The sequence below is a fragment of the Narcine bancroftii genome, chromosome 13 (assembly GCF_036971445.1).
Source record: "Narcine bancroftii isolate sNarBan1 chromosome 13, sNarBan1.hap1, whole genome shotgun sequence".
In the NCBI taxonomy this organism is placed as follows: Eukaryota; Metazoa; Chordata; class Chondrichthyes; order Torpediniformes; family Narcinidae; genus Narcine; species Narcine bancroftii.
This window is the reverse complement of record NC_091481.1, coordinates 90,684,709-90,698,427: the sequence shown is the minus strand read 5'-3', so window position 1 is coordinate 90,698,427 and position 13,719 is coordinate 90,684,709.

Here is a 13,719-nt window from a genome sequence, read left to right as displayed (position 1 = left end):
GGCGGGGAATCTGAGGCAGGGAATCTGAGGCGGGGAATCTGAGGCAGGGAATCTCAGGCAGGGAATCAGAGCCGGGGAATCTGACGCGGGGACTCAGAGGCAGGGAATCATAGGCAGGGAATCTGAGGCAGGGAATCTCAGGCAGGGAATCAGAGCCGGGGAATCTGAGGCGGGGAATCAGAGGCGGGGAATCAGAGGCGGGGAAACAGAGGCAGGGAATCAGAGGCGGGGAATCAGAGGCGGGGAATCAGAGGCGGGGAATAATAGGCGGGGAATCAGAGGCAGGGAATCAGATGCAGGGAATCTGAGGCAGGGAATCTGAGGCAGGGAATCTGAGGCAGGGAATCAGAGGCGGGGAATCAGAGGCGGGGAATCAGAGGCGGGGAATCAGAGGCGGGGAATCAGAGGCATGGAATCAGAGGAGGGTTATCAGAGGGGGCAAATGAGATGTGGGAAACTAGATGCAGAGAAAGAGGCACCGAAATAGAGGTAGGCAAAGAGAGGCAGGGTATCAGAGGCAGGGAATCAGAGGTGGGGAATCAGAGATACGGAAAGAGAGGCGTGGAATCAGAGGCACGGAATCAGAGGCAGGGAATCAGAGGCAGGGAATCAGAGGCAGGGAATCAGAGGCAGGGAATCAGAGGCAGGGAATCAGAGGCAGGGAATCAGAGGCAGGCAATCAGAGGCGGGGAATCTGAGGCGGGGAATCTGAGGTGGGGAATCTGAGGCGGGGAATCTGAGGCGGGGAATCTGAGGCGGGGAATCTGAGGCGGGGAATCTGAGGCCGGGAATCTGAGGCGGAAAATCTGAGGCGGGGAATCTGAGGCGGGGAATCTGAGGCGGGGAATCTGAGGCGGGGAATCTGAGGCGGGGAATCTGAGGCGGGGAATCTGAGGCGGGGAATCTCAGGCGTGGAATCTCAGGCAGGGAATCTGAGGCGGGGATTCTGAGGCGGGGAATCAGAGGCGGGGAATCAGAGGCGGGGAAAGAGAGGCAGGGAATCAGAGTCGGGGAATCAGAGGCTGGGAATCAGAGGCGGGGAATAAGAGGCGGGGAATCAAAGGCTGGGAATAAGAGGCAGGGAATCTGAGGCAGGGAATCTGAGGCAGGGAATCTGAGGCAGGAATCAGAGGCGGGGAATCAGAGGCAGGGAATCAGAGGCGGGGAATCAGAGGCAGGGAATCTGAGGCAGGGAATCTAATGCAGGGAATCAGAGCCGGGGAATCTGAGGCAGGGAATCAGACGCGGGGAATCAGAGGAGGGGAATCAGAGGCGGGGAATAAGAGGCGGGGAATCTGAGGCGGGGAATCAGAGGCAGGGAATCTGAGGCAGGGAATCAGAGGCAGGGAATCAGAGGCAGGGAATCAGAGGCAGGGAATCAGAGGCAGGGAATCTGAGGCGGGGAATCTGAGGCGGGGAATCTGAGGCGGGGAATCTGAGGCGGGGAATCTCAGGCGTGGAATCTCAGGCAGGGAATCTGAGGCGGGGATTCTGAGGCGGGGAATCAGAGGCGGGGAATCAGAGACACGGAAAGAGAGGCGGGGAATCAGAGGCGCGGAATCAGAGGCAGGGAATCAGAGGCAGGGATATAGAGGCAGGGAATCAGAGGCAGGGAATCAGAGGCAGGGAATCAGAGGCAGGGAATCAGAGGCAGGGAATCTGAGGCGGGGAATCTGAGGTGGGGATTCTGAGGCGGGGAATCTGAGGCGGGGAATCTGAGGCGGGGAATCTGAGGCGGGGAATCTGAGGCGGGGAATCTGAGGCAGGGAATCTGAGGCGGGGAATCTGAGGCGGGGAATCTGAGGCGGGGAATCTCAGGCGTGGAATCTCAGGCAGGGAATCTGAGGCGGGGAATCTGAGGCAAGGAATCTGAGGCAGGGAATCTGAGGCGGGGAATCTGAGGCGGGGAATCTGAGGCGGGGAATCTGAGGCGGGGAATCTGAGGCGGGGAATCTCAGGTGTGGAATCTCAGGCAGGGAATCTGAGGCGGGGAATCTGAGGCAAGGAATCTGAGGCAGGGAATCTGAGGCAGGGAATCAGAGGCGGGGAATCAGAGGCGGGGAATCTGAGGCGGGGAATCAGAGGCATGGAATCAGAGGCGGGTTATCAGAGGGGGCAAATGAGATGTGAGAAACTAGATGCAGAGAAAGAGGAACGGAAATAGAGGAAGGCAAAGAGAGGCAGGGTATCTGAGGCAGGGAATCTGAGGCGGGGAATCAGAGACACGGAAAGAGAGGCGGGGAATCAGAGGCGCGGAATCAGAGGCAGGGAATCAGAGGCAGGGATATAGAGGCAGGGAATCAGAGGCAGGGAATCAGAGGCAGGGAATCAGAGGCAGGGAATCAGAGGCAGGGAATCTGAGGCGGGGAATCTGAGGTGGGGATTCTGAGGCGGGGAATCTGAGGCGGGGAATCTGAGGCGGGGAATCTGAGGCGGGGAATCTGAGGCGGGGAATCTGAGGCGGGGAATCTGAGGCAGGGAATCTGAGGCGGGGAATCTGAGGCAGGGAATCTCAGGCAGGGAATCAGAGCCGGGGAATCTGACGCGGGGACTCAGAGGCAGGGAATCATAGGCAGGGAATCTGAGGCAGGGAATCTCAGGCAGGGAATCAGAGCCGGGGAATCTGAGGCGGGGAATCAGAGGCGGGGAATCAGAGGCGGGGAAACAGAGGCAGGGAATCAGAGGCGGGGAATCAGAGGCGGGGAATCAGAGGCGGGGAATAATAGGCGGGGAATCAGAGGCGGGGAATCAGATGCAGGGAATCTGAGGCAGGGAATCTGAGGCAGGGAATCTGAGGCAGGGAATCAGAGGCGGGGAATCAGAGGCGGGGAAACAGAGGCAGGAAATCAGAGGCGGGGAATCAGAGGCATGGAATCAGAGGAGGGTTATCAGAGGGGGCAAATGAGATGTGGGAAACTAGATGCAGAGAAAGAGGCACCGAAATAGAGGTAGGCAAAGAGAGGCAGGGTATCAGAGGCAGGGAATCAGAGGTGGGGAATCAGAGATACGGAAAGAGAGGCGTGGAATCAGAGGCACGGAATCAGAGGCAGGGAATCAGAGGCAGGGAATCAGAGGCAGGGAATCAGAGGCAGGGAATCAGAGGCAGGGAATCAGAGGCAGGGAATCAGAGGCAGGCAATCAGAGGCGGGGAATCTGAGGCGGGGAATCTGAGGTGGGGAATCTGAGGCGGGGAATCTGAGGCGGGGAATCTGAGGCGGGGAATCTGAGGCGGGGAATCTGAGGCCGGGAATCTGAGGCGGGAAATCTGAGGCGGGGAATCTGAGGCGGGGAATCTGAGGCGGGGAATCTGAGGCGGGGAATCTGAGGCGGGGAATCTGAGGCGGGGAATCTGAGGCGGGGAATCTCAGGCGTGGAATCTCAGGCAGGGAATCTGAGGCGGGGATTCTGAGGCGGGGAATCAGAGGCGGGGAATCAGAGGCGGGGAAAGAGAGGCAGGGAATCAGAGTCGGGGAATCAGAGGCTGGGAATCAGAGGCGGGGAATAAGAGGCGGGGAATCAAAGGCTGGGAATAAGAGGCAGGGAATCTGAGGCAGGGAATCTGAGGCAGGGAATCTGAGGCAGGAATCAGAGGCGGGGAATCAGAGGCAGGGAATCAGAGGCGGGGAATCAGAGGCAGGGAATCTGAGGCAGGGAATCTAATGCAGGGAATCAGAGCCGGGGAATCTGAGGCAGGGAATCAGACGCGGGGAATCAGAGGCGGGGAATCAGAGGCGGGGAATAAGAGGCGGGGAATCTGAGGCGGGGAATCAGAGGCAGGGAATCTGAGGCAGGGAATCAGAGGCAGGGAATCAGAGGCAGGGAATAAGAGGCAGGGAATCAGAGGCAGGGAATCTGAGGCGGGGAATCTGAGGCGGGGAATCTGAGGCGGGGAATCTGAGGCGGGGAATCTCAGGCGTGGAATCTCAGGCAGGGAATCTGAGGCGGGGATTCTGAGGCGGGGAATCAGAGGCGGGGAATCAGAGGCGGGGAAAGAGAGGCAGGGAATCAGAGTCGGGGAATCAGAGGCTGGGAATCTGAGGCGGGGAATCTGAGGCGGGAAATCTGAGGCGGGGAATCTGAGGCGGGGAATCTGAGGCGGGGAATCTCAGGCGTGGAATCTCAGGCAGGGAATCTGAGGCGGGGAATCTGAGGCGGGGAATCAGAGGCGGGGAATAAGAGGCGGGGAATCAAAGGCTGGGAATAAGAGGCAGGGAATCTGAGGCAGGGAATCTGAGGCAGGGAATCTGAGGCAGGAATCAGAGGCGGGGAATCAGAGGCAGGGAATCAGAGGCGGGGAATCAGAGGCAGGGAATCTGAGGCAGGGAATCTAATGCAGGGAATCAGAGCCGGGGAATCTGAGGCAGGGAATCAGACACGGGGAATCAGAGGCGGGGAATCAGAGGCGGGGAATAAGAGGCGGGGAATCAGAGGCGGGGAATCAGAGGCAGGGAATCTGAGGCAGGGAATCTGAGGCGGGGAATCTGAGGCGGGGAATCTGAGGCGGGGAATCTGAGGCGGGGAATCTGAGGCGGGGAATCTGAGGCGGGCAATCTGAGGCGGGGAATCTGAGGCAGGGAATCTGAGGTGGGGAATCTGAGGCATGGAATCTCAGGCTGGGAATCAGAGCCGGGGAATCTGAGGCGGGGAATCAGACGCGGGGATTCAGAGGCGGGGAAACAGAGGCAGGGAATCAGAGGCGGGAATCAGAGGCGGGGAATCAGAGGCAGGAAAAAAGAGGCGTGGAATCAGAGGCGGGGAATCAGAGGCAGGGAATCTGAGGCAAGGAATCTGAGGCAGGGAATCTGAGGCAGGGAATCAGAGGCGGGGAATCAGAGGCGGGGAATCTGAGGCGGGGAATCAGAGGCATGGAATCAGAGGCGGGTTATCAGAGGGGGCAAATGAGATGTGAGAAACTAGATGCAGAGAAAGAGGAACGGAAATAGAGGAAGGCAAAGAGAGGCAGGGTATCTGAGGCAGGGAATCTGAGGCGGGGAATCAGAGACACGGAAAGAGAGGCGGGGAATCAGAGGCGCGGAATCAGAGGCAGGGAATCAGAGGCAGGGATATAGAGGCAGGGAATCAGAGGCAGGGAATCAGAGGCAGGGAATCAGAGGCATGGAATCAGAGGCAGGGAATCTGAGGCGGGGAATCTGAGGTGGGGATTCTGAGGCGGGGAATCTGAGGCGGGGAATCTGAGGCGGGGAATCTGAGGCGGGGAATCTGAGGCGGGGAATCTGAGGCGGGGAATCTGAGGCAGGGAATCTGAGGCGGGGAATCTGAGGCAGGGAATCTCAGGCAGGGAATCAGAGCCGGGGAATCTGACGCGGGGACTCAGAGGCAGGGAATCATAGGCAGGGAATCTGAGGCAGGGAATCTCAGGCAGGGAATCAGAGCCGGGGAATCTGAGGCGGGGAATCAGAGGCGGGGAATCAGAGGCGGGGAAACAGAGGCAGGGAATCAGAGGCGGGGAATCAGAGGCGGGGAATCAGAGGCGGGGAATAATAGGCGGGGAATCAGAGGCGGGGAATCAGATGCAGGGAATCTGAGGCAGGGAATCTGAGGCAGGGAATCTGAGGCAGGGAATCAGAGGCGGGGAATCAGAGGCGGGGAATCAGAGGCGGGGAATCAGAGGCGGGGAATCAGAGGCATGGAATCAGAGGAGGGTTATCAGAGGGGGCAAATGAGATGTGGGAAACTAGATGCAGAGAAAGAGGCACCGAAATAGAGGTAGGCAAAGAGAGGCAGGGTATCAGAGGTGGGGAATCAGAGATACGGAAAGAGAGGCGTGGAATCAGAGGCACGGAATCAGAGGCAGGGAATCAGAGGCAGGGAATCAGAGGCAGGGAATCAGAGGCAGGGAATCAGAGGCAGGGAATCAGAGGCAGGGAATCAGAGGCAGGCAATCAGAGGCGGGGAATCTGAGGCGGGGAATCTGAGGTGGGGAATCTGAGGCGGGGAATCTGAGGCGGGGAATCTGAGGCGGGGAATCTGAGGCGGGGAATCTGAGGCCGGGAATCTGAGGCGGGAAATCTGAGGCGGGGAATCTGAGGCGGGGAATCTGAGGCGGGGAATCTGAGGCGGGGAATCTGAGGCGGGGAATCTGAGGCGGGGAATCTCAGGCGTGGAATCTCAGGCAGGGAATCTGAGGCGGGGATTCTGAGGCGGGGAATCAGAGGCGGGGAATCAGAGGCGGGGAAAGAGAGGCAGGGAATCAGAGTCGGGGAATCAGAGGCTGGGAATCAGAGGCGGGGAATAAGAGGCGGGGAATCAAAGGCTGGGAATAAGAGGCAGGGAATCTGAGGCAGGGAATCTGAGGCAGGGAATCTGAGGCAGGAATCAGAGGCGGGGAATCAGAGGCAGGGAATCAGAGGCGGGGAATCAGAGGCAGGGAATCTGAGGCAGGGAATCTAATGCAGGGAATCAGAGCCGGGGAATCTGAGGCAGGGAATCAGACGCGGGGAATCAGAGGCGGGGAATCAGAGGCGGGGAATAAGAGGCGGGGAATCTGAGGCGGGGAATCAGAGGCAGGGAATCTGAGGCAGGGAATCAGAGGCAGGGAATCAGAGGCAGGGAATCAGAGGCAGGGAATCAGAGGCAGGGAATCTGAGGCGGGGAATCTGAGGCGGGGAATCTGAGGCGGGGAATCTGAGGCGGGGAATCTCAGGCGTGGAATCTCAGGCAGGGAATCTGAGGCGGGGATTCTGAGGCGGGGAATCAGAGGCGGGGAATCAGAGACACGGAAAGAGAGGCGGGGAATCAGAGGCGCGGAATCAGAGGCAGGGAATCAGAGGCAGGGATATAGAGGCAGGGAATCAGAGGCAGGGAATCAGAGGCAGGGAATCAGAGGCAGGGAATCAGAGGCAGGGAATCTGAGGCGGGGAATCTGAGGTGGGGATTCTGAGGCGGGGAATCTGAGGCGGGGAATCTGAGGCGGGGAATCTGAGGCGGGGAATCTGAGGCGGGGAATCTGAGGCAGGGAATCTGAGGCGGGGAATCTGAGGCGGGGAATCTGAGGCGGGGAATCTCAGGCGTGGAATCTCAGGCAGGGAATCTGAGGCGGGGAATCTGAGGCAAGGAATCTGAGGCAGGGAATCTGAGGCGGGGAATCTGAGGCGGGGAATCTGAGGCGGGGAATCTGAGGCGGGGAATCTGAGGCGGGGAATCTCAGGTGTGGAATCTCAGGCAGGGAATCTGAGGCGGGGAATCTGAGGCAAGGAATCTGAGGCAGGGAATCTGAGGCAGGGAATCAGAGGCGGGGAATCAGAGGCGGGGAATCTGAGGCGGGGAATCAGAGGCATGGAATCAGAGGCGGGTTATCAGAGGGGGCAAATGAGATGTGAGAAACTAGATGCAGAGAAAGAGGAACGGAAATAGAGGAAGGCAAAGAGAGGCAGGGTATCTGAGGCAGGGAATCTGAGGCGGGGAATCAGAGACACGGAAAGAGAGGCGGGGAATCAGAGGCGCGGAATCAGAGGCAGGGAATCAGAGGCAGGGATATAGAGGCAGGGAATCAGAGGCAGGGAATCAGAGGCAGGGAATCAGAGGCAGGGAATCAGAGGCAGGGAATCTGAGGCGGGGAATCTGAGGTGGGGATTCTGAGGCGGGGAATCTGAGGCGGGGAATCTGAGGCGGGGAATCTGAGGCGGGGAATCTGAGGCGGGGAATCTGAGGCGGGGAATCTGAGGCAGGGAATCTGAGGCGGGGAATCTGAGGCAGGGAATCTCAGGCAGGGAATCAGAGCCGGGGAATCTGACGCGGGGACTCAGAGGCAGGGAATCATAGGCAGGGAATCTGAGGCAGGGAATCTCAGGCAGGGAATCAGAGCCGGGGAATCTGAGGCGGGGAATCAGAGGCGGGGAATCAGAGGCGGGGAAACAGAGGCAGGGAATCAGAGGCGGGGAATCAGAGGCGGGGAATCAGAGGCGGGGAATAATAGGCGGGGAATCAGAGGCGGGGAATCAGATGCAGGGAATCTGAGGCAGGGAATCTGAGGCAGGGAATCTGAGGCAGGGAATCAGAGGCGGGGAATCAGAGGCGGGGAATCAGAGGCGGGGAATCAGAGGCGGGGAATCAGAGGCATGGAATCAGAGGAGGGTTATCAGAGGGGGCAAATGAGATGTGGGAAACTAGATGCAGAGAAAGAGGCACCGAAATAGAGGTAGGCAAAGAGAGGCAGGGTATCAGAGGCAGGGAATCAGAGGTGGGGAATCAGAGATACGGAAAGAGAGGCGTGGAATCAGAGGCACGGAATCAGAGGCAGGGAATCAGAGGCAGGGAATCAGAGGCAGGGAATCAGAGGCAGGGAATCAGAGGCAGGGAATCAGAGGCAGGGAATCAGAGGCAGGCAATCAGAGGCGGGGAATCTGAGGCGGGGAATCTGAGGTGGGGAATCTGAGGCGGGGAATCTGAGGCGGGGAATCTGAGGCGGGGAATCTGAGGCGGGGAATCTGAGGCCGGGAATCTGAGGCGGAAAATCTGAGGCGGGGAATCTGAGGCGGGGAATCTGAGGCGGGGAATCTGAGGCGGGGAATCTGAGGCGGGGAATCTGAGGCGGGGAATCTGAGGCGGGGAATCTCAGGCGTGGAATCTCAGGCAGGGAATCTGAGGCGGGGATTCTGAGGCGGGGAATCAGAGGCGGGGAATCAGAGGCGGGGAAAGAGAGGCAGGGAATCAGAGTCGGGGAATCAGAGGCTGGGAATCAGAGGCGGGGAATAAGAGGCGGGGAATCAAAGGCTGGGAATAAGAGGCAGGGAATCTGAGGCAGGGAATCTGAGGCAGGGAATCTGAGGCAGGAATCAGAGGCGGGGAATCAGAGGCAGGGAATCAGAGGCGGGGAATCAGAGGCAGGGAATCTGAGGCAGGGAATCTAATGCAGGGAATCAGAGCCGGGGAATCTGAGGCAGGGAATCAGACGCGGGGAATCAGAGGAGGGGAATCAGAGGCGGGGAATAAGAGGCGGGGAATCTGAGGCGGGGAATCAGAGGCAGGGAATCTGAGGCAGGGAATCAGAGGCAGGGAATCAGAGGCAGGGAATCAGAGGCAGGGAATCAGAGGCAGGGAATCTGAGGCGGGGAATCTGAGGCGGGGAATCTGAGGCGGGGAATCTGAGGCGGGGAATCTCAGGCGTGGAATCTCAGGCAGGGAATCTGAGGCGGGGATTCTGAGGCGGGGAATCAGAGGCGGGGAATCAGAGGCGGGGAAAGAGAGGCAGGGAATCAGAGTCGGGGAATCAGAGGCTGGGAATCAGAGGCGGGGAATAAGAGGCGGGGAATCAAAGGCTGGGAATAAGAGGCAGGGAATCTGAGGCAGGGAATCTGAGACAGGGAATCTGAGGCAGGGAAATCTGAGGCGGGGAATCTGAGGCGGGGAATCTGAGGCGGGGAATCTGAGGCGGGGAATCTGAGGCGGGGAATCTGAGGCGGGGAATCTGAGGCGGGGAATCTGAGGCGGGGAATCTCAGGCGTGGAATCTCAGGCAGGGAATCTGAGGCGGGGAATCTGAGGCGGGGAATCAGAGGCGGGGAATCAGAGGCGGGGAAAGAGAGGCAGGGAATCAGAGTCGGGGAATCAGAGGCTGGGAATCAGAGGCGGGGAATAAGAGGCGGGGAATCAAAGGCTGGGAATAAGAGGCAGGGAATCTGAGGCAGGGAATCTGAGGCAGGGAATCTGAGGCAGGAATCAGAGGCGGGGAATCAGAGGCAGGGAATCAGAGGCGGGGAATCAGAGGCAGGGAATCTGAGGCAGGGAATCTAATGCAGGGAATCAGAGCCGGGGAATCTGAGGCAGGGAATCAGACACGGGGAATCAGAGGCGGGGAATCAGAGGCGGGGAATAAGAGGCGGGGAATCAGAGGCGGGGAATCAGAGGCAGGGAATCTGAGGCAGGGAATCTGAGGCAGGGAATCTGAGGCAGGGAATCTGAGGCGGGGAATCTGAGGCGGGGAATCTGAGGCGGGGAATCTGAGGCGGGGAATCTGAGGCGGGCAATCTGAGGCGGGGAATCTGAGGCAGGGAATCTGAGGTGGGGAATCTGAGGCATGGAATCTCAGGCTGGGAATCAGAGCCGGGGAATCTGAGGCGGGGAATCAGACGCGGGGATTCAGAGGCGGGGAAACAGAGGCAGGGAATCAGAGGCGGGAATCAGAGGCGGGGAATCAGAGGCAGGGAAAAAGAGGCGTGGAATCAGAGGCGGGGAATCAGAGGCAGGGAATCTCAGGCAAGGAATCTGAGGCAGGGAATCTGAGGCAGGGAATCAGAGGCGGGGAATCAGAGGCGGGGAATCTGAGGCGGGGAATCAGAGGCATGGAATCAGAGGCGGGTTATCAGAGGGGGCAAATGAGATGTGAGAAACTAGATGCAGAGAAAGAGGAACGGAAATAGAGGAAGGCAAAGAGAGGCAGGGTATCTGAGGCAGGGAATCTGAGGCGGGGAATCAGAGACACGGAAAGAGAGGCGGGGAATCAGAGGCGCGGAATCAGAGGCAGTGAATCAGAGGCAGGGATATAGAGGCAGGGAATCAGAGGCAGGGAATCAGAGGCAGGGAATCAGAGGCAGGGAATCAGAGGCAGGGAATCTGAGGCGGGGAATCTGAGGTGGGGAATCTGAGGCGGGGAATCTGAGGCGGGGAATCTGAGGCGGGGAATCTGAGGCGGGGAATCTGAGGCGGGGAATTTGAGGCGGGGAATCTGACGCAGGGAATCTGAGGCGGGGAATCTGAGGCAGGGAATCTCAGGCAGGGAATCAGAGCCGGGGAATCTGACGCGGGGACTCAGAGGCAGGGAATCATAGGCAGGGAATCTGAGGCAGGGAATCTCAGGCAGGGAATCAGAGCCGGGGAATCTGAGGCGGGGAATCAGAGGCGGGGAATCAGAGGCGGGGAAACAGAGGCAGGGAATCAGAGGCGGGGAATCAGAGGCGGGGAATCAGAGGCGGGGAATAATAGGCGGGGAATCAGAGGCGGGGAATCAGATGCAGGGAATCTGAGGCAGGGAATCTGAGGCAGGGAATCTGAGGCAGGGAATCAGAGGCGGGGAATCAGAGGCGGGGAATCAGAGGCATGGAATCAGAGGAGGGTTATCAGAGGGGGCAAATGAGATGTGGGAAACTAGATGCAGAGAAAGAGGCACCGAAATAGAGGTAGGCAAAGAGAGGCAGGGTATCAGAGGCAGGGAATCAGAGGTGGGGAATCAGAGATACGGAAAGAGAGGCGTGGAATCAGAGGCACGGAATCAGAGGCAGGGAATCAGAGGCAGGGAATCAGAGGCAGGGAATCAGAGGCAGGCAATCAGAGGCGGGGAATCTGAGGCGGGGAATCTGAGGTGGGGAATCTGAGGCGGGGAATCTGAGGCGGGGAATCTGAGGCGGGGAATCTGAGGCGGGGAATCTGAGGCCGGGAATCTGAGGCGGGAAATCTGAGGCGGGGAATCTGAGGCGGGGAATCTGAGGCGGGGAATCTGAGGCGGGGAATCTGAGGCGGGGAATCTGAGGCGGGGAATCTGAGGCGGGGAATCTCAGGCGTGGAATCTCAGGCAGGGAATCTGAGGCGGGGATTCTGAGGCGGGGATTCAGAGGCGGGGAATCAGAGGCGGGGAAAGAGAGGCAGGGAATCAGAGTCGGGGAATCAGAGGCTGGGAATCAGAGGCGGGGAATAAGAGGCGGGGAATCAAAGGCTGGGAATAAGAGGCAGGGAATCTGAGGCAGGGAATCTGAGGCAGGGAATCTGAGGCAGGAATCAGAGGCGGGGAATCAGAGGCAGGGAATCAGAGGCGGGGAATCAGAGGCAGGGAATCTGAGGCAGGGAATCTAATGCAGGGAATCAGAGCCGGGGAATCTGAGGCAGGGAATCAGACGCGGGGAATCAGAGGCGGGGAATCAGAGGCGGGGAATAAGAGGCGGGGAATCAGAGGCGGGGAATCAGAGGCAGGGAATCTGAGGCAGGGAATCTGAGGCAGGGAATCTGAGGCGGGGAATCTGAGGCGGGGAATCTGAGGCGGGGAATCTGAGGTGGGGAATCTGAGGCGGGCAATCTGAGGCGGGGAATCTGAGGCAGGGAATCTGAGGTGGGGAATCTGAGGCGGGCAATCAGAGGCGCGGAATCAGAGGCAGGGAATCAGAGGCAGGGCTATAGAGGCAGGGAATCAGAGGCAGGGAATCAGAGGCAGGGAATCAGAGGCAGGGAATCTGAGGCGGGGAATCTGAGGTGGGGAATCTGAGGCGGGGAATCTGAGGCGGGGAATCTGAGGCGGGGAATCTGAGGCGGGGAATAAGAGGCGGGGAATCTGAGGCGGGGAATCAGAGGCATGGAAAGAGAGGCGGGGAATCAGAGGCGCGGAATCAGAGGCAGGGAATCAGAGGAGGGTTATCAGAGGGGGCAAATGAGATGTGGGAAACTAGATGCAGAGAAAGAGGAACGGAAATAGAGGAAGGCAAAGAGAGGCAGGGTATCTGAGGCAGGGAATCTGAGGCGGGGAATCAGAGACACGGAAAGAGAGGCGGGGAATCAGAGGCGCGGAATCAGAGGCAGGGAATCAGAGGCAGGGCTATAGAGGCAGGGAATCAGAGGCAGGGAATCAGAGGCAGGGAATCAGAGGCAGGGAATCTGAGGCGGGGAATCTGAGGTGGGGAATCTGAGGCGGGGAATCTGAGGCGGGGAATCTGAGGCGGGGAATCTGAGGCGGGGAATCTGAGGCGGGGAATCTGAGGCGGGGAATCTGAGGCAGGGAATCTGAGGCGGGGAATCTGAGGCAGGGAATCTCAGGCAGGGAATCAGAGCCGGGGAATCTGACGCGGGGACTCAGAGGCAGGGAATCATAGGCAGGGAATCTGAGGCAGGGAATCTCAGGCAGGGAATCAGAGCCGGGGAATCTGAGGCGGGGAATCAGAGGCGGGGAATCAGAGGCGGGGAAACAGAGGCAGGGAACCAGAGGCGGGGAATCAGAGGTGGGGAATCAGAGGCGGGGAATAAGAGGCGGGGAATCAGAGGCGGGGAATCAGATACAGGGAATCTGAGGCAGGGAATCTGAGGCAGGGAATCTGAGGCAGCGAATCAGAGGCGGGGAATCAGAGGCGGGGAATCAGAGGCGGGGAATCAGAGGCGGGGAATCAGAGGCATGGAATCAGAGGCAGGTTATCGGAGGGTGCAAATGAGATGTGGGAAACTAGATGCAGAGAAAGAGGCACCGAAATAGAGGCAGGCAAAGAGAGGCAGGGTATCAGAGGCAGGGAATCAGAGGCGGGGAATCAGAGATACGGAAAGAGAGGCGTGGAATCAGAGGCGCGGCATCAGAGGCAGGGAATCAGAGGCAGGGAACCAGAGGCAGGGAATCAGATGCAGGGAATCAGAGGCAGGGATTCAGAGGCAGGGAATCAGAGGCAGGCAATCAGAGGCGGGGAATCTGAGGCGGGGAATCTGAGGCGGGGAATCTGATGCGGGGAATCTGAGGCGGGTAATCTGAGGTGGGGAATCTGAGGCGGGGAATCTGAGGCGGGGAATCTGAGGCGGGAAATATGAGTCGGGGAATCTGAGGCGGGGAATCTGAGGCGGGGAATCTGAGGCGGGGAATCTGAGGTGGGGAATCTGAGGCGGAGAATCTGAGGCGGGGAATCTGAGGCGGGGAATCTGAGGCGGGGAATCTGAGGCAGGGAATCTGAGGCGGGGAATCTGAGGCGGGGAATCAGAGGCGGGTTATCAGAGGCGGGGAAACAGAGGCAGGGAATCATAG